We start from the raw sequence: 17,165 nt of genomic DNA, 5'->3' as shown, positions 1-17,165 counted from the left end.
TCGGGCAACTCCGTATATCAATCGGCAAAGCTGTGCTCGAGCCATGCTCGAGCGCCGGCCGGGTGATTAAACAACGGCGCTCGAGTCTGGCTCGAGCGTAGACTCGAATGTGTTAAATTCAGAATTGAAAATTGAAATGTCTCAAGAGTTGGCCTATCTCTAGTGTCTACCATCCAATCCAGTTTGAATTAATCAGTAGTTGACACTTTCCCAGTCAAACAGCACAGATCAGTTTACTTTTTATTTTTTTTACTAACTTCTAACTAAAAAAGTGCTGCTTCCTAGAAGTAATATCCTGAACTACTATTACTACAGACAGATTGTCTACTATCGAGACACTATCATAGAACAATTAGAGGTGGTGACTGTGACAATTCTAGTGAGATAGTGATGTCACAGAGATTATTTATACTATTGGAATCCTGAATGAGAAGTGGAAGTGGCAGCAAGTCATACAACACTGTCAACAGCTGTATGTACACAATTGTGAAAAAAACAGTTCAGAGTGGCTGAAAAGATCTGTCTGCCCTGTCATTGGTCTTGTACAATAAAATAAATAAAACAAAATATGTTTGATAGTAATCTTTTGCTGTATTATATTTTGCCAAAGAGTTATTTTGACAAAGATTGTCTGAATTTTGTATCATGTTGTATGTTTTTATTCAAGCAGTGAATTAGTTGTCGTTAAAAGAAATAAGTTTGACAATCACATTCAGGATAAAGTTTTGACTTTTTACCTTGAAATACTAAAATGAATTTCTAAATGTGTTGCTAAGAATAAAACTCGAGAACAGCTACACCAATTATAATATTTTTATTGTTGTTCAGGCTTACAAAAGGATTGACAAAGTCATTCATATTGAACAGTATTGCCATATCACTTGGGAGTATATAGTGAGTTAATCACAAGACAGAGCAGAGCTACAGTTTGGATGATGTATGTAAATGGATACATGCTATATAAAGGGTTAAATAAATAATATAACAATACCAAACATGATTTTACTATAAATAACATTTTACATACATTGATTAAAAATCATTAATAATTATTAATGATTTATATTAATAAATTAAATTCAGTTGTATAGTATAAATGATTGTCACAGACATAAAAACCATTAAAAGAATAAAAAATGTTACGAAGCAACAACTTATAAAATATTTTAATTGAATTTGTACTAATAAGGTGAACTTGTTAACTTTAAGACTTTCACAGACAATACATGACTTTATCATGGTTTGCTCAATCTACAATACTCATTTACTGCCTTTTTATCCATGAGCATTGTGATCATGAATTTCACTCTTAAATTGTAACCAAGAAATAATTTTTCAGAATGAAGGTATAGTAGAGAATTTATAGCATGACCGGTGACTTCGAGATGCGCCGTAGGCAAAGACGGAACTAAAGTGGTGGGGGATGGAGCGGCTCAGTCTGTTGCCGTATTTAGCCTTGTGAACTTCGGTCTCCAGTCTTCTATACGTGCCGCCCAAAAACATTCGCTTGTGCCAATTCACGAGTTGTAATACAATTTTTGAATTAATCGCGTTGTGCTCATTACGTTTTAAGTAAAGAGTTTGAGATGGATCATAATGTAAAAAGTAAAATTGGAGGTAGAAAGGTTATACACGGCCAAGCAAGAGAAGTGCTTCCCATTTTATGAAACGGGAAGCAGAAACCAACACACTTATAAATTTGAAGAAAGTTCAACAGCGTGTCGTAGAGGCAACTGGAATTTTTCAAAGTACGCTGAGACGAATTTTGAAGGAGGAAAAAAAATAAGTCCAATTGGCAATTCTTTTAGTACGCCCAACAAAGTAAGAAAACGCAAACATACTAAAAGTAATCTGGACAATTTTGATTTGGGTGTAGTTCGAAGAACAATAAATAATTTTCATTGACAACGGGGTTTTATTATGTTAACTATTGCGTGTGGATCGTTGGCGTTATTGTTATTTTAAGTATACATCATTAAATTAACTTGATACAAGTTGGTAGATAAAACTGAGTTTTTTCTTATTCTACTGTGTATATTGACAAATTAGTTTAACCAGTTTTATATTAATTTTTAATTTAGCAGCTAGGCTATGTCAGTTGAAAATTTTGTAGTGTATAATTGTATCTACTATCGTAAATCCTGAAGCTTACACGGTTAGTATATGATAAATTGAATTTTAATGGCTAACAAAGCGTAACAATTACAATTCTGAACTGTTGTCGTTGTTGGAGATCAAGAATAATATAAATTCCTACCCTTTCCCAATTTATGAGAACCCTTTCTTACCACCAGGTATCTCTACTGCGAACTCATTAAGAAGGGTGAGCTATGAACACAATTTCGGCAGAACATAGTCATTGTTAAGATCACGTACATCCGGTCCCAATATTTCCAAGATTTCCTGTATTGAATTCCCCATCATAAAAGTCCGTCGCCGTAACTTCAAAAGAGTCTAGAAATGTTCAAATATTCTCAAGGTCTCCTATACTAAATTGCTCATCATAAAAGACCACCGTGGTAAGAACATAAGGGTCTAGAAATGTTGGCAAACACTACAATATTCGGGTCACGCCACCACTATGAGCCGGGAGCCGAAAACTCTCAGTAGGGTTAGTAGCACCGTATTCCCTCCCCTACTTTAGATTGTGCCCCCACGCGCTCAACTCCTCCACTCCTCACGCGCATCCCACCGGTCATGCTATAACTTCCCTAGAGTAATCAAATCAACTCATATACAAGGTGTTCACAAAAGTGTGTCAAGCATTAAAAAAAGGCTGGAATTTAGTCCTTGTTGTGAGCGTGTTCTAGACTTGTTGTCTGACTGTACACATGACCTAGAGGGATGAAATTTGATATAAACTCACATCTATTACCTCTATATCACTACTGAAAATGGTAAACATCGATCCACTGGAAGTGTTGGTTTCTGTCTGTCAAAAAGTGACCTTGGTTACTCTGGTCTTATGGGTAACAATGTTGAGAATGAGAAAAACACAGAATTAACAAATAAGTAAACAAAGAATCCTATGAAGATTAATCAAACAACATTTTTCAGTAACTTATTAACACGTGTGATGAAGTTACTTTGTTAGATTAGTTTATAGTATCACAGATTGAGCATTTTAACTTAAATTTTCAATATTATTTTCATAACAAACTATCATTTTAAAGAGGTTTTCTACTTTGTAATGTTGACACAATTTTCTGATGAAAAACTTTGTGGACCTCATGTTCAACAGTTTCTAACTTTCTTACCTATCTATTACGCACAAACTATATTTTATTGATTTCAAAATAACTGCAAAAGCCTAGAGTAGTACATTTTTGAACTTAGCTCAGAACTGGATAACAGTGGGGTAATATGCAATTTACTGTTTGTATGTAATATACATAAATACATTGTAAACACTGTATGTCTTTATAAGAGTAGAACAGGTGTTAAGGAATACCTTCTGTCACCTGGACGATCAATTCAGTTTTTATTATTTTATTCTTATGGTTTTGCGGATGCAAGTAACGCAATTTGTGTCTGCTTTTGTATATAAGATGTAGAAGGAAGGAATACAACAATAAATTTATTGATTGTAAAATGTAGGATTTTGCCCTTAAAATGTATTCATATATGTAAAATTACCCACCAAGAGGTTTAATTGACTGAGCATTTAGGGCAGTCTTTCTAATAGTGCACCAGTTAGTTAATGATGAAAACAGATTCCTGTCTTTGTGTCTATCTATCTGTATAAACTATCTTTCAAATGAGTTAACTTAAAGGTTTAAATTTTTATTTTCAACTTCATCACTACTACCTCCATATCAAAATTGAAAATGGTTAGCATCAATCCATTGGGAGTCAGGACCAGAATGTTATCCACTATGGGGTGAAAACAAGGCCCCTCACACTGACCCAAAGTCTGGCGTGTGTTTAATCTGGTATTTTCTTGATAAGGAAAACTATGGCAACAGACATCTTAGACCAGAGTAGATTACAAGCCATAAGTATACCATTTTTAACCAAAGAAGGCTTCTTGGACCTGTGTGTACAAAATTCAGCTATAGGATTGAAAATACATTAGACTGGAAAGTATACAATGTCCAGAAGTAGACTTATTTGATGGAAGTAGGTTTCTGTGACCTAAATATATATATATATATATATATATATATATATATATATATAATACTTTCTTGATCATGACAACAAGGTAAAATCAACTATGGCACCGGAAATACCTTACACCAGATGTAGACTTACAAGGGCTAGAGGTAGGCTTTTCAGACCTATAAAGTGTACATTTTCTTGTTTGGAGGAACAGGGCAAGCATAATTATGGATCAGAAATATAATTCATTCAAACCAAAAGTGCTATACATAAAATCTTAAATAAGAACCAGTCGCACTTTTGCTCAACCTCTGAAGATCTTAACAACGAATTCTCAAATAATAAGTTCCTAGTACTCCTTCAAAATGACATAGAGACTTTGTTATAACTGATATTTAGTTTCAGTTAATTAATATTTAGTGTATCAAGTTAAAATAACATGGTCTTAAAAATAATGCTTAGATATTTTAAATTATTTTGATGGTACCCTACTGGTGTGGCTGATGATCAACTTTTTTCTTAACAGAAATTCATCTAAAGGTTTCACAAAAGCCTACATTAAATGCTTAAATACAATAAAAAGTGGCTCTTGACTTCGAGACTACTTTGTACAGTTTTCTATTTAAATGTAGATAGCTGGATTTATATAATATTTAATGAATAATCAATTTAAAGTATTATACTGTACAAGGCAAAGCCAAATAATTGATTATCATACTTAAATCATCACTATGGGTGAAAGGGTTGATTCAATGCAAGTATTGAGTTAACTAGATACATGAAGACAGCATAGCTCATTAATGGCCTATATTGCAGCGAATTAAAACCTTTTATATTTTTAATAGTTTTCATATATACGTGCTGATAACTAAACTAAATAACTATAGTGGTCGTGGCCATATGAGGGGCATTAAATAATAAAAGAGATAAATTGGTCTCCAAAAAACTTTATTATCTTACAAAACAGGACTTCCCTTACTTTTCAACATAATCTCCACCAACACAAATGCACCTGTCTACTAGCTTCTTGTTTATAGGCAGCAAAGAACTTTGTCTTTGTGGTTGAGTAAATTTCCCACAAATTTTTTGGACATCCTTGTAATCCTGGAACTTCTTCCCATGTAATGCCTTCTTCAGTGAACCAAAACCAATGGAAATCACATTGTGTTACATTAGGGCTGTAAGCGGGATTAATTAGTAGGTCCCAGTCCATTTTTTCGAGTGATTTACATTTTAGTTGAGTAGTGTGTGTACATGTATTGTCTTGCTGGAAAACCATACCTCTCCTCTGAGGTTCACGGTGTTTCTCTCTTATAGCCAGAGCTTCATCTTCTTCAAAAGTATATTTGAGTAATATGGACTATTTATTCTAAACTGTTCAAGGCCATCACAAAAACCATACCATGATCATCTCAAAACATAAGCAACATGGCTTTTCTCGCTTGCGTTTTGAATGTTTTTCTTGATAGGTGAGAGCTGGTGTGTTTCCAACTCCATGTTTTTTCCTTTTAAATTCTGGCTCATAACTGTAAACCCACATTTCATCAAAAGTTAAAAAATTTAGTTGGAGAAGTGCTCACCATACAAGTACAACAGCAGAATGGTTTAGCCATATATACTATGATGCTGATTTTTCTGTCTCTTCATGGTCTGCTTTCATCAGGCTGGCTTAAACTCACCTTCATCAGATGTTTCCAAAGAGGGTAAAGTTCTATTAGCATACCAAATACTAGTTGTATATCCTTCTTAATTAGGTCTAGGAGCCCAGCCCATCCTTTAGCATACAGGGAGATAAAGATTTTTTTATTGCCTGACGTCTTTCTCTGTGCCTAGGATCTGACCCTCTTTTCCCAGGTATTTACTAGAACTTTTCTGTAGGAGAAGTCTACTCCAAAGCCCCCGCTCTGGTCCTACCAAAAGACTTCCAAAGCTTATCTTGGCCAGCATCAGCAGTTTTATTCCCAGGAATGCCTTTATAACTTGGCTCCCAGGCAAGGATGAATTTTTCCGTTTCGTCAGTTCTTTTAGAGCATTCCTGCACTCCCATACTAACTTTTAGTCAAAGTCTGAATGAATGAATCAATAAGAGCTCTCCCTTCCATGTGGATATTAAGGGGTCATTCTTGTCCGCTATGAGTTAATCCCAACTTGCTGTGCTCACCTGTTTCTTCAGCTTTTGGAAAATACACTGACTTGAAGCCTGGAGCAGCCATACATAAGTGTTTAATAAACAGTGTTTAAGCTTGTTGATCCTGGATGATGCTGTAATCAAAATCCCAAAATTATTTTGGGGATTGGGTGTTATATAAATAGCTTATCAAAAAATTAAAGATTTTTAGAATGGCAATAAGGATAATTTTTAATTTGATGTTACAATAAAATATGGCTAAGTATTGTATTTCATAGGAATTGGGTACTATTTTTAAATGAAAAAAGTAAATTATAATCAGTTTACTAACACTACTTTTAATTTGATCAATATTCATAACTTGAGTAAGTTACACAAATGTTAAAGATATTTAATATACAGTCTATTTAAGCAGCGCAAAACCCCTTGTAAATACTTTAAATTTGATACTCAACACGGGTGAAGACAATTCAAAGTTTTAAATTGTTTTTATTATTCATCAAGGTTAACAGTCAGATGTACGAATAGAGTTCACAGAGTTTGACTTCTTGGGATTGGATTCAAGCAGAAAATTCATCTAACACGTTCACTGTTAATAGAAAGATGTTAGTCTTCCTACTTCTAGTGCACTATGAGTTCTATATATCTTATAGGATTACACAATATAAGCAGGTTTGCATTAGATTATTATGAATATGTTACTAGTAGTATCAAGTTTAAAGTTAACCTATCTCAGCGCTCACATGATCTGAGTTTCATTTGGGTATTATATGGAGGGATGTTCTTTTTTTCACCAGAAGTGTGGAGTAGTGCCAAACCACCAGGGCCCGCACTAATGTGTAATTCGTAATCACATTGGATTGCACATGATTGGGAAAGTACCAATCGGAAATGCCCCTGGCCATCAGTGTGGGCTTAGGTGATGCATTCCTGCAGTTGTAGTGAAAGAAGAAAAACATCCCTCAATATAGTACCTCAAATCACATGAGTGCTTGTAATGTTTAACTTTTTCTATTTATAACACGTACATATGTATTAACCTATTTATATCACGTTATAACAAGTAGTATATGATACAGAGTGGCCCATTATAATTACCAAAATACTGATCTCGCTGTTAAAGAGAATTTCTAAGCATCCTGTAAGTCATTAAAGACAAACAGAATCCCCTACACCTGACTATAATAATGCCCATTTTATACATTCCAGTCAGAATTAGGATATAATGTGATTATACAAAATCTATAAATCTCTCAACCCACTGAAATATAGTCAACAAATTAAAAATAACCAATAAAATAGTGATTAAAACAACTTTTATCATTTAAGATATAAAATTGAAGTTAACCTATGCATAAGCAGGAAGAAAAAGTATTATTAAAAGCTAAATCTATCTTTTCAATTAACATTATTATTGGCTGATCGTTTTCAAAGCCTATTACTCGAGGAGCTGGAAAAATTTCATTTAATTTCTGTCTGTCCGCAGAACATCTCAAGAATAAAATGATTTATAGACTTGAAATTTTAATTGCAACCTTAACAAACCCTGTTGACTCGGTGGTGTGACGTTCTCATCTACATTGATCATAAGTTTATTATAAATTCAATAGCATTCAAAGTATTTTTATCTCAATTAACTTTTTGTTAAAGTTAACTTTTACTGAATAGACCAACTGAATGGTAACTAATGATAACCAGGAGAAATTATTTAGCCAATTGAAAACATAGATTCAAGATTTAATAAATAAACATTAAACAACCCCCTTGATAAATTATTATATATTAAATATTTGTTTAAGCTTTTTGTTTTCAAAGAAACTATTATCAGAACTACAATCAAAAAATAAAATATAATTATATCAAAATGAAAGCAAATATATATAGTTGTTTTGTTTTTTGATTAATAAATATGTTTTATTAAAAGACTCTGATTGTAAGTAACAATTGGATTTTGATAGGTGAATTAATATAATATACTTGCTGGATATACCATATTTATATTGTCTTTACTCTATGTACAATCTAATTAGTTATTTCAAGTCCACAATCATCCCCTGAAAGTCCATAATTTGCAGATCTCTGTCACAGTAATCATCCAGAGGCTCCAGGACTCAGATTCACTGTTCACCAGAAGAACTATTACACAACAGACCTTCCACTATTGTACCCATCATCTACAGAAGGTCTGCCACTCAGGACTTCTGGTAATAAATAGGTTCACCAATCGAAGACCTATTCCCCAAGAGTCCACATGACCCCATTAGGACCATCAAAATTTGCACAACTGCTGAATTCAGAATACCCACTAACTACTGTTTTCAAAATTATTATCAGATGGATGATGGTCAAGCCAAATCACTTATAAAATCTAGTAATTGTTCGCCCTTATCAATACAATACCTATCTGAATATGGTGTAGTATTTGTTGTTAGATCTGTTTATAAACTAGCAGTTCTAATAAGTAGCTTTCACAACATTAATTGTGGTCAACTTACATTTGCTACTGCTTGTAATGATCTCAACATTGGAGTAAGACATTTTGAACTTGCTAAAACAAGCAGTATATAGATTAAATGTTGTTAAAAAAAGTAAATGTTGTCTCGGGAACATTGAAGTGAAATTATTGATAAATTTATTTTATTATTCCGAACAATCGAGTCACTTTTTAATTGTCTATCTATATTTCTTCCCTTATTGCTACAGCTTTTCACTGATCACTTGTTAAGCAGTCATTTTATACATTCTTATCACTCCAGTTACATTATTTCTGATTTGTTATGAACTGAACTCATAAATAATTTACTTGATGTTGGTTATTCATTAAATTTCTTGTTATTAATATATTTTAAAATGATTTTTAAATTAATTATGTGGTTATGTTTATGTACTGAACTTATATTAATTCACATGATAACTGTATCAAAGTTCTTCTAGTCAAAAAAATTCAGTCCCAACTGTTGAACATCTGGGTACATGGGAAAGTTGAGAAGTCAGAAAGTGGAGCTTGTGATGGTGCTTATTTAATGCACAGACATGGTTGTGGCACTGAATAAGCAGTATATTTCATGACATCATTCATGTCTATATCCAGATACAAGTCCAAAGGGTGCTATATCCAGAAATTACAAAATCAGGCACATCTCAATGAAGAGTTCCATCTCTGCCTTTGTAGCATCCAACGTAAAACCTAGACTTGTCAAAGAATACCCAGTAAAGAGTAAAGAAGGTTTGGAGACAGCTGTATTGGTGGTCATCTTTAGTTTAGCCTTATACGGACAATATTAAACCTCAATAACTCTTACACACATATTTGTATCTTACAATTATGGAGTATGGGGTTGGTTTAAAGGGTAACTTGGTTCATAATGTGAGCTATATCTCTACAAACAGTAATAATAGGTCCTTCATAAAATAAAACTGAGGTTACAGGTTTTTCTGGATTCTTATTCATTGCTTGGTAGTTTTTTAAGTAAAGTGGTTTGAGCAACAGTGAAAAATTTGAATTTGTGGTGTGATTCCATTTTTGTAGAGGGAAAAACACAAAAGTAAATACATGATATAATATTATAATTTATTTTTACCATTATGTCATTTCTATCAAACTGTTGGGTAAAAAAAAATGTGTTGGGTACTGCAATACAAATACAAATCTGAGGACAATTTGAACATTTTTCTTGAAAATTTGAAAAAAAGTTAGGACAAAGGGCAACACTTTGATTAAACATTATTACAGAGCACCAGTCTACTGTGCAAAACTCAATACTCTCCTTCCACAACAGAAATTTTTATTAAAGTTAGAAGTCATTATAGGAAGTAAATGAGTTTTTTGGAAGCTTTGAGGATCTAACATTATCAAAAACAATCCCAAAATGTTCTGGTCGATCGTAAATGAGCTCGCAGGTAAAATTAAGAAGAGAGATTCCTTTCCGATCCAAAAAATTTTACCAGATACTCCGTATATAGCTCACGGTTTGTGTAAAAAAGTAGCTAATGATTTTAATTCCTTTTTCTCCGCGGTTGGACACAGTCTGGCTAGTGCCATCGACTCGAGTGGGGACCCAGTTTTGAGTGATGCGGATTACAGACAGAACACCGTGTTCACATTGACCACTGTTACTGAACTTGATGTAATACGGCACGTGACTGGACTGCGTGGGGGATCCGCCCCCGGACGTGATGGTGTCTCGGCTGACGTGTTAAAGGACAATGTTTATGTCTTCTCTAAGCCCCTTCAGCATTTAATAAATCTAAGTATTTCTTCCGGTATTTTCCCGGATATCTTTAAAATCGCTAAGGTCATTCCACTGCATAAAGGAGATAGCTTCTTAGATAAAAATAATTTCCGCCCCATCAGCCTTTTGAGTGTATTCTCCAAGATCCTTGAGCGTATAATTAAAGAACAATTAGTTGCCTATCTTTCTAACAACCAAATCTTGTGTGAGTGTCAGTATGGGGTTCAGAAAGGATAGGAACATTTCTGATGCTCTTTTTGATGTCAACAGACAAATCAATGATGCTATATCTAAGAACCTGCGCATTATTTTAATATTTCTTGATTTGAGGAAGGCCTTTGATAGCTTTGATAGAAATAGGTCGCTCCTTAAATTGGAGGCCACTGGAGTTCGGGGTAATGCACTTTCATGGTTCTCGACCTACCTCACAAGTAGGCTGCAGACCGTGTCTGTCTATGGGACCGAGAGTGACGCGCTTCCGGTGGACTACGGGGTGGTTCAGGGCAGTACGCTGGGCCCAATTCTGTTTTTGATTTATATTAACAATATCTCTAAATTGAACTTAAATGGGCAATCCTGTTTTATTTGCAGATGATAGCTTAATTTTAATAAAAGGTAGCGACTGGGTTGATGCCCGTTCTAACGCTCTACATGACCTCATGGTCTTAAAAAAATGGTTTGACCAAAATATCCTTTCATTAAATACATCAAAGACTAAGTTTATGCCCATCTCTCTCCGGGAGACCACAGACTATGCCCTCGGCGACCTCGTGGTCCATAATTGTGGCAGTTACAACAATGAACTTTGTTCTTGTGAAACTATTGAAAATGTATCGTCTTATAAATATTTGGGTGTATTCTTTGATAAGCGCTTAAAATGGTCTGTACATGTTGAATATGTAAAAAAGAGAGCAAGGAAATATATATTTGCGTTTAAACAATTAAGTGAAATTTTAAATGAAAAAGAAATTAAACTTGCTTATTTCGCCTATGCCCAATCGTTGTTCTCGTTTGGAATAATAGCCTGGGGTGGAGCGTATAAAAACTCTTTTGCAACCTCTGCAAGTGGTTCAGAAGGCAATCTTAAAAGCCGGTTTCAAAAAATCTAGGAGATATCCTACTGACACTTTATATCAAGAAACTGCCATTCTATCAATTCGAAAAATATTCATTAAAACACTCCTCGTTCATATTTATAAACATTTTTATACAATTTTCTCTACAACTTCGCATTCTCATAGCACACGATACTCACGGAATATTGGTGTCTCATCAATGCAAATCAGTAAATCCTTCTCATCTACAAATTCTCTTTATATATCCCATATTCTGTATAGAAATATCTGTAAATACTTTCCTGACAACCAAATATTCAACTCACCGTCGATATATACATGCAAGAAACGCTCGAATGAATGGCTGTATGCTATCAGCGCAGAAGAGGCCGAGGAAATTATCACGGCTGACTACAGACGGACCTGACTTTTGACCCTGCCTCCCTCCTCTTAATGCCACTTCAACAGCACCGATGCCTCTATGGTTTTTTCCTATTTTATACATTTATTTTTTATTTCATAACATTTCGGCAAGAAATCTGCTAGTAATAGGTTAGGTTGTTCTGCGTGTTGACCTTTTGATCTTGAAAATACACCATTCCTTAATTGTTTTTCATCTCAGTAAATCTTTCCTTTAAACTATTGGTAGTATGTACGCTGATAAATTTCAATACCGTAATATGTAAATACGGTTTTTTGGCGCGCGTGCGCACGTGTGTGTGTGTGTGTTGTGAGTGTGTGTTTTGTGTTGATGTTATATGATAATTAATCACCCGATTCAATTCGTCCACAATCTCCAGGGAAGCAACTCGAGCCTACGCACAGGCTTTCTGCCCATGTAGGCTCATTTCCTAGGCCACTTTAATTTGATGAGTGTAATATTTTCATGTTTAATGTTTTTTAAGTACACATTTAAATATTATAGTAACAAGATAATATAGATTTGATAGTAAATGTGCTAGCATGTAAATATTTTTGGGAAATAAATTATGATTTGATTTGATTTGATTTTGATTTGATCTTCAAATGAATGTGAGGCTGAAAAGAAACATTGAAATAAGACGTTAAATTTTGAGGAGACTAAGAATCAGAATCAGAATCAGTCTTTATTGTTACGTCAACGTTTTTACATAGCATTGCTATAGAAACAGGTAACATTGTCATAAATTAATGTAATAATGATACATACACATATACATTCATACATATGCACATCACAATTCACATATACATATAAACTTAATAAAAATACATATAAGAGGTCAAGACAGCGTAACAAATTTAATGTAATCTATGTTAAAACACAATTTTAAAATTCAGGATCCATCAAATACTCATCAACACTATAATAGTTTTTTTCCAACAAAAAATCTGTTAGTTTGCTTTTAAATGTTTTTGAATTGATTAAATGTTTATATTTTTGAGGTAACTTATTGTATAGTTTTTTTGCCGTGTATATTGGAGTTTTTTCTACCAGACGCAGTCGATGTATGGGATATTGAAAATTAGCTTTAAATCTTGTATTGTAATTATGATCAAAGTTATCACTTGATAAGCTTTCAAAATTTGATTGTACTGTTAGTAGGGTTTTCAGAATGTATAAACTATGTTGGAATATGAAGCAGGCATCATTCAATATTGTAATTGTTTTATTTTTATATGTATATCTAAGTTAGTTATCAAACCACTCCCTTGTGTTTTATTTTGAAGATGTAATTAATACACATTAAAATTTACTTATATTTTTTAGAATTGTTTTTAGATTTTTAGAATCTGATTCTGATGTTCAGAAAAACTCTAAAATGTAGGACTCCTTTATGTTTAAACTTCAAAATGCACATATTCTCAAAAGTGCTTGGATTAAAGCATTAATAATATATTTAAAATGAAACACCTGCCGGCCTTAGGTGTAGTTAACTATACAGTGATGTTAAATATCAAACCTAATTATGTCAAGTGACCAATGAAATTTGAAGGTGCGGCACAGAGAATCAGTCTGCCTTTCTGACAACTTTAAATTGGAATTTAGAAATTGGAAGGGCTTTTCTAACTCCTAAGTTATTTTCATTACTATCGGGAAATCTCAGTTTTAAGACGGAAAACTACTCTGTTTAGTTATTAGAGATATTTGTAATAGTTCTGATAAAACCTTTGAATTAATACAACTTAAATTGTGTTATCATAATTGTAACCATGTTTTTGTTCTAAGTACTAAGTAAACATAATATATAATGAAGAGATAGTTGAACATGGAAAACGGGCAAGAGTTTCAGTTAGTTGTAAAATCTGAGGTAAATTAACATGAAATGTGACTGGAAGACTTGGGCCAGGGCGCGGGGTGACGCGATGACGCTTCAGTTACCTTCCACTCCTCCAACACAATAGACTAGTCCTTTCTGATGTTATCCCGAACAATATATGTACTGTATGTGTTTATTGCATTAATGGAAACAATAACTGAAACAAGCATCAAAGAGGTTAAAGACAAAATCAGGAAACTTAAATAAAAAAAACTCAGCAGGTATTGATGAAATATCTTCCAAAGTACTAAAATTCTGTGCTGGTGAACTGGCTCTACCATTGGTTACCATATTCAACAACTCTTTTAAAGAAGAAAAGTTTCCCTCAAAACTAAAAATTTCCAAAGTTTTCTCTAAATTTAAAACTGGTTGCATGAACATGATGTGAACAATTATAGACCAATTTCTAATTCCAACATTCTCAAAACTATGTGAAAGAATCGTACTCCAAGGACTCCTTGATCACTGCGAGCAGTACAACCTGCTAAATAAAAAACCAACATGGATTTACTAAAGGGAAATCAACAACTACGGCATTGATCAAACTAAATTGATTCTGTGACAGATAACATTGAAGAGGGAAAATTGACCACAGCCTTGTTTCTTGACTTAAGCAAAGCATTTAACTGCCTCAGCCACAACATCATTCTGAAGAAACTAGAATTGCTTGGGATAAAAGGGACAGCGAATGATTGGTTTGTTAGCTACTTAAAGGACCATACACAACTAGTTGAGCTCAACCACTCGTCAAACGGCATTACACAGGCAATCATGTCAAAAGCTCTTCCAGTGCTGAGGGGTGTGCCACAAGGCTCCGTATTAGGACCAGTCATTTTCATACTTTTCACTAATGACCTTCCCCAAACACCTAGGAAATCATTGCACACCTCTTATGTATGCCGACGACACCACCCTAAACCTGTACCAACAATCTGCAGATAGTCTTGCCGTCTCATCTTATATAGCACTCAACATGGCCATCCAGTATTGCTATGGAAATGATCTTGTAATAAACCCATCAAAGACTAATCAGATTGCTTTTGGAAGACGAGCACTAGAAGTCCCAGACATTCCAGCATTGAAGGGCAGCTGAAATTTCTTGGCATAAAAATAGATACCGACCTAAATTGGATCAAACATATAGAAAACCTTGGCAAAAAACTCAACACTGGCCAATTTGTGGTTAAACAAATTCTTTCTCTCAGTAGCCCAGAAACTGAAAAAATAACCTACTTTTCTATGTTTGAATCTCACCTGCGTTATGGTCTAGCTGCTTGGGGCGGAACTACTGCTTCAAATCTTCAACGAATACTAATCATACAAAAGAAATGTATTAGGACACTGGCTGGTCTCCAACGTCTTCAGAGCTGTAGAGAGCCATTCAAGTCTCTGAAGATTCTCACTGTCATTTCTCTTTACATTCAAGAAATAATAATGTATGCTGATGGGGGAAATCTTCCAAGAAACAAGGCTGTACACCAGAAATACCAGAAATGCTGAATTCTACAACCTTCTAGCACACTGTCTGAGGCTTTACTAGCGGAAACCTTCATACATGGGTGTGAAGCTCTACAACCACCTACCACCTCACCTGTTGTCCAAAAGAGGAAAGGAATTGAAGACCACTCTACATGAATGGCTTATAGAACGCACATTCTACATGCTAGAAGAGTTTCTGCAAAATTCCTTCCCCTAATTTTAATGTATTTATGACACTATTTATAATCTCAAAGATTGTAAATAAAGATATTCTCATTCATTTACTGGTATCTATCACGTAAGGCTTTTTAGTCAACAGTTTTTATTCTAATTAGCTTTGTGTTATTTTCATTGTTATGACAATGAAGTATATAAAAAACCACCTAAGTTACTCCAAGAAATATGTTATCCAGTGTTTTTCATCAAAATATGTCAGAAAGAAAGAAACAATTGGGAACGTTCTATAGAAAGCATAAGGTGGAATTGGAGCGTGAAGATAATAAAACTAGCCAACTCGCTCAGGCTGCTAGCTAATCCAGTAATGCTGTAGTGGCTGAAAAATCCATTCCTCCAGTGTAAAAAACCACAACTGACCCAAAAGTAGATGCTCTTGGAAAATACAGCTACAGGAATTGTAAATAAACTGAAAGATTTCAAATTTCTGTGTTGCTTAGTTATATGGTATGATATACTTTTCAAAATAAACTTAGTTAGTAAAGTATTTCAGAAGAAAACTTTAACATACAGGGTGCTATTGACCTAGTTGAAAAATAGTTTTTGCTAAATATATGAGACCAGAGAATGGCTTAAACAGCGTCATTACTGATAGCGAAGAGATGGCTTGGAAACTGGAGATAGTTCCAGAGTTCACCACTAAACACAACATCAGACAGTTTCATTAAATGAGAAAAGTGAAGAAAGTTTTCTTATGAAGGAGTTAATGAACCTACTAAGAAAGAACTTTTTTAGAATTGACTTTTTATGCCATTCTAGATGCAGCAATCAACTACTAGATAGAAATATTTCAACAATTGGAAAATCACAGCAGTAAATTTCAGTGTATTTTTTAAAAACAAACTTTCTTGTTCAGTGTCTATCTGTTTGTGTGTTGTTTTTAAAACTTTTTCATATTTTATCTGTAAACAAATTTTAAATATTTTCAAAGCATTCTATTTGTGTATTTGTTTTTTACTTTAATTTTCATATAAATATACATAGGCAACAATTGAAAATTATATAGAGTAAAATATAAAATATATTTCATAACATGAACTGTATTGTCAAAAAGTGTAATGTTCCTAAGGGATGGAAAAGAGAGGAAGTAATGAGGAAAACAGGAGTAAACAAAGGAAAAATTGATGTAAATATTATTTCCCCTAAAGGGAAGATATTTAGATCACAAAAAGAATTGTCGCAGTACATTCTTGATAAAAAGCTGTCTGTAAAAATTGAAGACTTTAATTTTTCACAAAAATGTTTTGAATTCACAAAATGAAAATGTAGTTAGTTTTGCCAGCACCCCAATTTTTTCTGGTGAATTAGCCTCTGAGGTAGATGAGGGAAAAAATCAACTTCATTTAAATAACACTCCTGTTAGCATGAAACAAAATGATCTACCCAACACCAACTTACAACATACACATATCTCAACTCAGACAGAGAAGAATTTTAGTATTTCACTTCCCATTTTAAGCAACGATTGGATTCTGGATGATAGCATTGATATGTATTTTGAAATATTATATTTGAAAAAAAAAAAAACTAGTCAACAATGATGTTTGCCTAGTGAAACCGGCTGTCTGTCAAGCTATCAAATACTGTAAATATGAAGATTTAGATTTTATCACTAAACCTCTCAGTCTGGATGAAA

This window comes from Homalodisca vitripennis, chromosome 2, assembly GCF_021130785.1.
Source record: "Homalodisca vitripennis isolate AUS2020 chromosome 2, UT_GWSS_2.1, whole genome shotgun sequence".
Taxonomy (NCBI): domain Eukaryota; kingdom Metazoa; phylum Arthropoda; class Insecta; order Hemiptera; family Cicadellidae; genus Homalodisca; species Homalodisca vitripennis.
This window is presented reverse-complemented; position numbering follows the sequence as displayed.